Here is a 7,949-nt window from a genome sequence, read left to right on the forward strand (position 1 = left end):
AGCTGAGTATGCAATAATGTTGTTATCTGACCTCCTTGGTAGAGGAACAGGGCAATATATATCTTTGGCCTTTTCCCTTTGGCAAGAGAGTTATGTGTTATCATGTAGTATATTCTTAGAAAAGCATCTGCCATACTTTCCTAAAGAATTCATTTCTCGCAAGCCCTCCCCCTTTTCACTTTGATAGCTGTGGGTTTGTACAAAGCGTCACCATAAAATAGGTCTACCACAGCCACATGTCACTTGACATGCTGCATTCTCAGAACCAGCAATACCATGCCCTTGGCAGGAATGATGAAATATCAAGGGTAAGTAACTATGAAACATGTGTGAGCCAGCCAAGTCTTTCCTTTCAAATCCTCCTCAGCACCACTGGTCTTTGCTTTAGTGCTGAATGGTTATGTAGCTGGATGCCTCTCTCAGMTGTCTTCCAGAAGGGAATGTGTTCCCTGCTTTTTCTACTTGGTGTTGCTCACAGCTGTACTGGGCAGACCACAGCTGAAAGCTCGTTGCCCTTTTGCAGGTTACAGACCATTTGCAGCAGGGTCCAGTCACATAGATTCACTTGGCCCCAGACAGGGCCCACAAGATACCTCATGGCAGGTGCTGCACCAGATGGCAAAAAGTCTCTGTCAGTATCATGGGGGTCCAGATCAAAGCTTGGATACATCTAATCCTTCAAGTTATTTTCTCACTGCACAGTCACTACACCATTCCCCAGTCAGCAGGTGAGGCATGGCRAGTGTAGCATCCTGGCAGCTCTTCTGGTGGGAATACCACAGAGGAAAAAATCCAGTAGCTTTTTCCTTTGGCCAGTTTTATGCAGAGTCCAATTCTTCTGCCAGGGGACATTTTGGCATTGCTCAGTGCTGGTGTCTTCATAATTTATGGGGCTGAAGCAGTATCACTGCATGAGGATGTGAGGGSAGAAGCCCAAAGTTTATTAGCAGTTTGGGAGCTCATGGGAAATGTAGGGAATATTTCCTGCGGTCCTGGGATGGACTCATACTTTGTCTTGCAGAGTTTTAAACTGGGAAGCAGAAGTGTAAACATGGRATAGCTGACTAGATCAAGTAAATCTTATTCCTGGGGTTTGTACTATCAAACTGTTTACTGAAACAAGTGAGCACTATGATATGAACAGAGTTATGCGAACTGTGGTAAACCTTCTGGAGCCTCCAGTTCCCTCATCTGGCTTTCATGTAAAGAATGAGCAAACAGACCCCCTGACCTCTTTCTCTCATCCCAACATCCTTTCATGTGGGAACTGTCCAAGCCAGTCCTGGGAGACCTCTGGTACTCAGCACTGRATGTCACAGCTTGCAAGAACATTTGTTACTTTTGGAAATGCATCAAATTCCTCTGGACCCTGGGGAAAGGCTGAATGGGATCTCAGCAGAAGTGGCACCTCCAGGCTCCTTTTCCCACAAGCAGTTTTCCTCAGCTCACAARCTGCCCATGTTGAACAGAGGTGTAGCAGCCCATCAGAGCAGGTGGTTTTCCAGAAGGGACACGGTTTTGTGTCCACATGCCTAACTGAGCCTCTTCTGCTTATAGCAGTGCATTTAGAGGCATGGGCCAAAGCTAAGGCAAAACACATCCCAAACYCTGTGGGGTGCTGCTAGCTAGCTCCTTGTGGACCTGTAAAGACAGGAGGATTTTGATCCACGTGGGTCAGCAGATGGAGAAACACTGCTCCTTGAGACACCAGGAACTGCCCCCTTTCCTAGCTGCCCTCCTGTCCCCAAGTGCTTGCGGCAGAAGGGCTGTGAAGCATGTGAATGTGAAGAGAGCCAGCATGAGCCCTCGGCTGCGCGGGGGAGACGGTGCGTGCCGGTGGTTCACAGAAGGCAAAGGAGTGGTGCGAAAGAGCAGCTCCTGGCTTTCTGCAGAGGGGCTGAGTGGGCAGAGCAGTGGCAGCGCAGCGGCAGCCGGGCGGGGGAGCGGCAGCAGCCGCAGTGGCGGGCGTTGGCCGCGCGGGGGCGCAGGCGGTCGGTCCCGGTGCGGCCCCGCCCCGTGTGCAGGGAGCGGGTGAGCGCGCCTGGGCGCTGCGAGAGCAACGTGCGCGATGCTCCAGGGCAGCGCATTGTTCAGCCTGTTCTCACTGACTGCGACCGCACCATGGGAACAGGAGATGACAGCGTGAATGCAGCTTTCTGTAAGTTGTGGCTGCTGCTGAAGCCCACTGCTGTTCCATCAGCACAGCCACAAGTAGACAAACAAACTACTCTTTTTTAAGTTTGTCTTACTAAGTAAGACAAACTTAATCTACTCGCTGGAGAGATTGGAGAAGTAAAATATGATTTTGGCCACATTTTTTATTCAATATCCATGATTCAAAAGCTCCTATGATTTAGAGGCAGGAAAATGGTTTGCATAATTTTTCATATTTCAGTAATTTAAAATCACTCTGCCTTGCATGCTTGTATCACTTACACTTAGTAARGCTATTGAATTTCCAAATGTTGGGCATGCAGTGATCTATTTAATATTATGATCATTGCCATTTTATTCTGAAAACAACAAAGGCATAGGTATGCATTATATTTTGTGATCATATTCTGTATTTTCTCATCTTCCTCTTTTGGTATTAGATGCTCCTTTAATTCTTGATTCATTTATTTCCTTCTGGATTTTTTTTATTTATCTCCTTTTATCTCAAAGGCTGCCCATGTATTCAAGGCGAAAAGCTGAATTTCTATGCAACCAAGAAAAAATTGAAAGAGCAAATAGTGCTGTTGCTTGTGCCTTTCCCACTGTGAGACATAACTATTTCACCCAACATCTCAGGCCCATTTGAGTATTGTAGCTTTTAGAGGGTGGCTGGGCTTAGATGAGCAATGTACTCCCATCCCCCAAATGACCATGTAAGATTTGCTGTACCACTGACATGGTTAGCTGAGCAGTCATAGTACAGACACAGAGTTTTGTGAGGCACTTGAGCTAAGTAGCTCTTTGGCAGCTGTCTGCTTCTATCGAGCTCTGCACACTGTAAAGCCTTTTAATTCTTTTTCRCTTAGCAAGCACTCAAGCCCACAGAGTTTTTCTTCCTAAATTCCCTTAACTGTGTCAAAGAATAAAGAAGTCTGCATATGAAGGATTTCTCTTCTAATCTGAWTTTTCTGCACCAGCTTGAGCAGTCTTGCTTGGAGAAGCAGCAAGCAGTTTTGTACCCACCTGTGAGAGAACATGTGCTGTGCTGCAGAGGGATATTGCAGTAATAGCTTGCTACCCCCTGCCCAGATCACTTTTCCTTTCCAGCTGATGTTCTGGACTAGGGCAATGATACTATTCTCTTAGGATTTCTGGCAGAGTACCCAGCTCAATAGGAAGATGAGCCAAAGAGAAGGTAGAGTGAGCACAAGAGGTTGGAAGGGTTTTTTTCTGCAAACTGCCCAAGGCAGGCTGCTAGCCAATGCAAGTATCTGCATGTAAGGTAGTTCTCCTGAGCCCCTTCAAATCAACAGAGAGAAATAATCTGTTTACTCATGTCAGATATTAGATGAGATGAACACTGTTCCTTTAGGTTTTCTCATAGGCCATGAATGGACTGTAGTGCCAAGTATAGATCTACATAAAATTATTAAAAAGAGTGAAATACARGTAATTTTAACATGTGGTCTGGCAGCTTGCAGTCATGCCATTTTTGTGAATGAACAAAACTACTTGAAAAATGGGAAAATGCATCTCTGTGTCATCCTGATAAGAAACAGGATCAACCTGATAGGAATRAAAGAATAGAGTTCAGAGAAGATCACAAAATCATAGAGTAGTTTGGGTTGGAAGGGACCTTTAAAGATCTCTAGTCCAACCCTCCTGCCATGAGCAGGGAGATCGTCAACTAGAACCAGTTGTCCTGTTCAACCTGACCTTGGATGTTTTCCAGGGCTGGGACATCTCCCATCCCCCTGGACAGCCTGTTCCMCTGTTTCACCACCCTCATTGTCAAAAGTYTATTCTTTMTATCTAGTCTAAATCTACATTCATTTAGTTTAAAATTATTGTGCCTTGTCCTGTGACATCAGGCCCTCCTAAAAAGTCTGTCCCATCTTTCTTGTAGACCCCCTTTAAGTATTGCAAGGCCACGGTAAAGTAACCTTGGAGCCTGCTCTTCTCCAAGCTGAACAGCCCCAACTCTCTCAGCCTGTCCTCATAGGAGAGGTGTTCATCCTTCTGATCATTTTTTGTGGCCCTCCTCTGGACCCTCTCCAGCAGGTCCATGCCTTTTCTGTGTTGAGGACACAGTACTCCAGGTAGGRTCCCATAGGAGCAAAGTAGAGTCCCCTCCCTCACTCTGCTGGTTTTRCTGCTTTGGATGCAGCCCAGGATATGATTGGCTTCCTGGGGTGGGAGCACATGATGCTGGCTCATGTCCAGCCTCCCATCCAGCAGCACCCCCAGTCTTCTCAGGAGGGCTCCTCTCAGKCTGTTCATGCCCCAACCTGGATTAACACCAGGTGTTGCCCTGATGCAGGTGCAGCACACCTTGTRCTTGGTCTCATTAAAAACCTCATGAGATTTGCATAGGCCCACTTCTCAAGCCTGTTCAGGTCCCTCTGGATGGCATCCCATCCGTCAGGTGTGTCAATAGGACCACTCCGCTTGGAGGTGTCTGCGAACTTACCAAGGGTGTAAATGATACTGCTGTCAATTGTCCCCTGATGTAGTCACTCCATGGACACAGAAGCATCTGTTCCATGATCTTCCTAGGCACAGAGGYGAGTTTGACAGGTCAGTAGTTCCCATGGTCATTCTTTCTACACTTCTTAAAAATGGGTGCAGTATTTCCCTTTTGGCAGTCACCTGGGACTTCACTTGACTGACAGATCTTTTCAAATATCACAGAGAATGTGATATCAACTAATTCCCTTGGGACTCTGGGATGCATCTCACTGGGTGCCTTAGATGGTTGTGAATGTGATCTTCTATTACGATGGGAGAGACTTTGTTCCCCCAGTCTCCCTGCCATGCAGTCCATCCACTCAAGAGATGTGGGAAGAGGASTTTCCAGTGGAGCCTGAGGCAAAAAAAATGTTTTGAGTACCTCAGTCTTCTCTTTATCCATTGTTAACAGTTTGCCAGGTGCAGTGTAAACTTTCTTTGACATTCATGGAGATTTGGCATCAAATCACGGCTGAACTGTTTCTAAAGCAAACTATTCATGAATGCAAAGTGTCCAGGTGTAGAGAACAGCTATTATGTTTATGTTATATGATGATAGTATAATAAAATTGAGAAACAAAGGGAATACATTCTCTCCCATGAGTTTTATGAAGCGTTCATTCATTGAGGGCTCTTTTCCTATTTTCTTTTTTTTCCACATCAAATYTCCCAAATCTTCCACCAGGGTGTTACTTTATTGTGCACCAAAGGAGGGAGATACATATCCACAAACCTTCTCAGAAATACATTTACAGGAAATAAAAAACAAACAAGCAAATCTTTCTGCACCACTGTCTGTGTGAAGAGACTGTTCAGTCTCACACCTGTTAAATAGCTTAGTTAGGGATTAAACTAGAGCTCGCTACTGAAGATGTAGTGGGCTGCATAGTGATCATCACATGGTCATCAGGTGCTGCAATGCCTGAGTGTTATCTGTGGGAATCAGATCCCACAGATTGTCATGCACAAACAACAATCAATGCTGTTCTAAGAAGTCCATCWTTTTAGTTGCTTTGCTGGCAGGTGGATTCTGCACAGTCTCATTTTCTCACTGCAGGCTGCCTTTGTTTTTTCTTACTTTCTAATCAGATAATTCAGTATGGTTTGCAGACRCATCACTCTGCAGAGACATATACACCACTAAAAAGATCTCACRGGTTTTTTCTGCAACGTTGGAGTTGCTCCATGCTGTTGACTCAACCCTTCAAAACCTAAAACATCTCAATAGAAAATGAAGCATATTTTACACAGGTGAGGGTTGCCATTTTGGTTTTGAGATAATGGAGCCATTTCCACTTTCTTTCCCTCCTCCTTGACATGTGAAAGTTATAAAAGGTTGATGGTCAGCCTCTTCATTTACATGAAAGATTGAAGCTTCAAGTTGTCTCCTGAAATACTTTTCCAGTAAGAGCATCTGCAAAGTTTTTGCAAAATTATTTGCTTTATTCACCTAGGRAAAGGTAAGACGATCTTACATTTTGGCTCTTTCCAAGTGTATGGAAAACTTTTAAAGAAATCCATATCCTAAAAATTTATGGATTATTTAGGTGGCATACGTAGTTCAGCCTTGTAGTGCCTGAAATGGTCTCTGTACATCTGGTGGCTAAGGAGTTCCTGATTTATTTAAGCTGCTTTCAGGTAGTTGTTCCTGGAGAATAGAAATCTCATATCAATTTGTGGATTTGTTCTTGCAGGGTACCCAATCCCTTGAAGAACTTCTGTTTGTTCTTCTTTTCCTTGTAATAACAAAAGGTTTTGCCACTGTTCTTTGTCTCACTCTTCACTGCAAGGCTTCAYCTTCTCATGATCCAGGCTGTTTCCYAGTGGATGTCTAAATTCCTTCTGAGATTTTGAAGGAATGCTTCCYCACATGGTTGTCCTCTCTGTGCACAGGACTCACCAAGGCACATCAAAAGGCTCTGCTTCAGTAGCAGAGACCTCAGATTTGAGGGAAAAAAGAACCATTACACAGCCTCTGTGTATTTTTGTAGTGGTTCTTCAAAACAATTTATGTATTGCCATACTATTTCCCTAGGGGATGGGATTCCTTCTATAATGTAGAAATATCTCTTCCTRCGGCTGATGTCACCAGTGAGATTCCATGTTTGCTAAAGAAATACCAGTACATGCTGACATTGCAAAGAGGGCACAGTACYTGTGCTTTCATTCAGCATCACTGTAAGCAGGCTCCCCATCGTGTCAGTTAATATTTGCAAGTGCAGCTGAAACCTGGGGGCCAGTGGTCTGTAGATGACAAATTTGTTTTGATCCAAGGAAGAGASAGGTCTTTTGAAATCAAAGTAATTGGTGTTGAAATCTGAATTAAAATGACCCAATTGTGAAGGCTTCCTCAATGCAGAAGGAGGTTAATTAGGCAGCCATTTCTTCTCCTGAGCAGTCTCTGCTTTGAGGGAAGGAGCAGCAACATGAGCTGGAGTCTACACTATATAACACCATTAGGTTTATTGCTCTTTACAGCTTACAGTAAAGAGAACTGTTGCAATTAATGAATGAAGAAAATACAGTGCTGCACTCAAGTTTAAGGTGAAGCATCAAATAGAGAACCCAGTTCGACCAGTCACATACTAGCAGAAGAAAGTACCATAGTTTGTTGTCRTGGTTTGGAATGCTGGCCAAATGCCAGGCACCCATAACACCTGCTCATTCACTCCCCCCACCACCACCGCATTGGGTAGAGAAGACCGAAGGGGAAAAAAACTAACAAAAGGGTTCATGAGTTGAGATAAGGACTGGGGAGGAAATGCTTGATGGACAAAACAGGCACTTCTTAAATTATGAAGTGAATTTATTACTAACAAAGTCAGAGAAGGAGAATGAGAAATAAAACCCTCAAAGACACCGATCTTCTCCCCACTCCCTCCCCCCTTCCCACTGACAGTGCAAAGCGGGGTGGGGGTGAACAGGGTGTGGGGTTGGTCAGTTCAGGGTTGGTTAGTTCAGGGTGTGGGGTTGGTCAGTTCAAGGTTGGTCAGTTCAAGGTATGGGGTTGGTCAGTTCTGGATGTGGGGTTGTTGAGTTCATCACCGGATCACTGTGGCTGCTGATGGGGAGGAGTCCTTCCCTTGCGTTGCCGTGGGGTCCCTGTGAACCTCTCCAGTGTGGTTCCACTCTCACGAGCAGCAGTCCACACACATCTGCTGCATCGTGAGTCCCCCCACGGGCAGACAGTCGTCCCAAAACTGCTGCACCGTGGGGTCCCTCGTCCACTGGGTGCAGTCCCAAGGCCAGGCTGTTCCATTTCGGGAGCAAAGCCTCTCTCTCCATGG

This window comes from Malurus melanocephalus, unplaced genomic scaffold (assembly GCF_030028575.1).
Source record: "Malurus melanocephalus ecotype Western Australia unplaced genomic scaffold, MMel_1.1 scaffold_180, whole genome shotgun sequence".
Classification (NCBI taxonomy): domain Eukaryota; kingdom Metazoa; phylum Chordata; class Aves; order Passeriformes; family Maluridae; genus Malurus; species Malurus melanocephalus.